The sequence below is a fragment of the Pteropus vampyrus genome, unplaced genomic scaffold (genome assembly GCF_000151845.1).
Source record: "Pteropus vampyrus isolate Shadow unplaced genomic scaffold, Pvam_2.0 Scaffold1, whole genome shotgun sequence".
Classification (NCBI taxonomy): domain Eukaryota; kingdom Metazoa; phylum Chordata; class Mammalia; order Chiroptera; family Pteropodidae; genus Pteropus; species Pteropus vampyrus.
The window spans coordinates 16,529,920-16,532,354 of record NW_011888782.1 but is presented as its reverse complement, the minus strand read 5'-3'; the positions used below and the strand labels follow the sequence as shown (position 1 = coordinate 16,532,354).

General features: G+C 39.0%; 1 protein-coding gene across 1 annotated transcript in view; it reads right to left on the bottom strand.

Annotated features, from left to right (window-relative positions):
• The window catches only part of GPD1L (glycerol-3-phosphate dehydrogenase 1 like), a 51,662-nt gene that overhangs the window by 16,873 nt on the left and 32,354 nt on the right, over positions 1-2,435 (bottom strand). The gene's annotated exons all lie outside the window — the stretch shown is intronic.

Below are 2,435 nucleotides of genomic sequence, written 5' to 3'. Positions count from 1 at the left end.
AGAATTAAATTTTGTTATTTTCTCGTGTTAATTTAATTATTACACCAGCCAAAAGAACCTAGAGGGGTAGAGTAAAATTTTCCTCCTCCACAAGGACAAAGCTGTATCCTTGTGAGCTTCAAGGAGCCTGAGTCCCTGAGAATTCTGTGTAATAGAGCTGTCATATGGATTCGGGATTTATACATGAGGAATAAGCTTCTGCCTGTTCAACCACTATTACTTTGGGTCTCTGTTAAAGAAACTTAATCCTCATAAAGCATCTATTTAAAACAATAACACAGGTTAAGCTGTACTCTTGTGGTTTTTATACTTTTCTGTATGAAGTACCTCTTAAAATTTACATTAAACAAAAATACACCACCAGTGAAAGAAGCCAGACACAGAAGAGTACAACTCCATTATAAAAATCCTAGGAAATGCAAACTATAGTGCATAAAAGCAGATCAATGGCTGCCTGGCTGGGGCAGGGCAGGAGGTTTGAATTGCAAAGGGACTATGCAATTGTTTGGGAATGATGAAAATGGTCTATATTGTGATGGTGATTTTCAGGGTGCATGCACACAAGTGCTGAAACCCACTGTATTATATACCTTAAACGGAAGCAGTACAATGTACATGAGTTATACTTAAATAAAGTTGATATTTAAAAAATATTCTCTTACTGACTCAGAGATTAACATAGTTATGAGGTGAAGGACATTCTGAAGGCAGTTAAGACATACTGGTACAAAATGGTTTTGCATAATTCCTTTCAATTTTCTTTTTATTTTTATCCTCGTAGGTAGTGGAGTTTTCTATTTTTTTTTTTCCCCAAATGTCCTCATGTTTTTGAGCACACACACAAAAAAACAGTGTATATTTTAAAATTTGCTAGTATGAAGGTTACTAGATTGTTAATGTGAAAAGGGTAAAACTTGTCAAAACAAACTATTTGAACAGAAAGATCTAGTTTTTGTTTTAAAAAGGGGAAACACACTCGCTAAACAATTTGAAGAGTATACAACAAACCCTGACACTGGTTATCTCAGGATGTAAAGCTTATTGATAACTTTCACTTTCTTTATACCTTTCTGTTATGTGAAATGTGTGACTTTTACAATCAGGAAAAAAAAAACGACAATTAATTATGTAATAAAACAAACATATGCTAATTTGCCCTTGCTTTGGCAGGCTCTGACAGGGAGTGCTTCAATTTATTCAACTGCCTGGACACGAACCAGAGCAGCCAAGCTGGATATAGTAACCAAAGATACCGGACTAAGATTCTTGAAACCCACATTCAAACTCTGTGCCAATATTTGTTCTGTTTGAGTCATTTATTCTCTTTGGAGAATCCCAAATCTTAATTATATCTCCTTGTCTGTATGATGGAATGGTTAGACTCGATTACTGCTGAAGTGCTTGTTTCTCAGTTTTCAAAAGTCCCAGCTCTGATGCAAGCAGACAGGAATGATGCTAATGTATCCTGTTTCAAACGATACCCAGGGGGAAAATGATAAATGATCCTCAACCCCCATCTGCCCCATGAACCACTCTGTCATGGTAGCAGGGGCAAATCCACTCACAGGCCTCCTGCTGACAAAAATGCAAAGCCTTTCTAAGCTCAGACACAAGAATAGCATGGGGTCCCATTAGCAGAGATTTTCCAGGGCCCTCATTATAGAATCTTGCTTCTCCGCCATCACCCTTTCTCCTGGGCAGGATCTCACAGCTTCCCCGTCCACCACCAAAAATATCCAGTCACTCAAAAGCAGCTCTGGAGTGACACAGACCAGTGCTCAGCAATTAGGCATTTAGGACGCCCCTGCTGTCGAGTGGTCATTAAACTAATGCAGGGCTATTAAAAACACATAAAAATCCCAACCAACAAAAATAAACAAAGCAGCTAAAAATAAACAAAGCAGCCAAAGCCAGCATCTTAAATGCATAACAGGGCTTGCCTGAAATGTGAAGAACAACACCCCACACAAGCATTTAGAAATATAGACACGTGCTGCCTGGGAGCCCAGGTCTTTGATTGGCTTTAATTTTTAAAATTCTCATTGCATAGGGATTTGTGACCACAGATAGACACACAATATAAATTCTTGAAAGTGGTTTTAAATTCTTTGGACTTTGATCTCCTTGGCCTTTTTTAAATCTTTGCAAATCTTACCTAATAAAGTGAGGTGAATGCCAGATGACCTGATTTCCTTCCCTAGGCGCTCAAATTCCTGAAAAGCAGCTTTCGCTACAAAAGAAATGACTCAGCAGCCATCTCCCGCTGGCTGCTTCCCAGAGTCAGGATAGGGAGCAGGGACCTTGATGGAGTCTTCAAAAGGCGGAGGCAAGTCAGGAGCCTAAGTGTGGAAATTTCCCTTTACCCTCCTAGGCTCCTGGCCAACAGAAAGAAGCTGATTCTTTAATCTGATCTTTTCTCTGAGATAAAACTATGC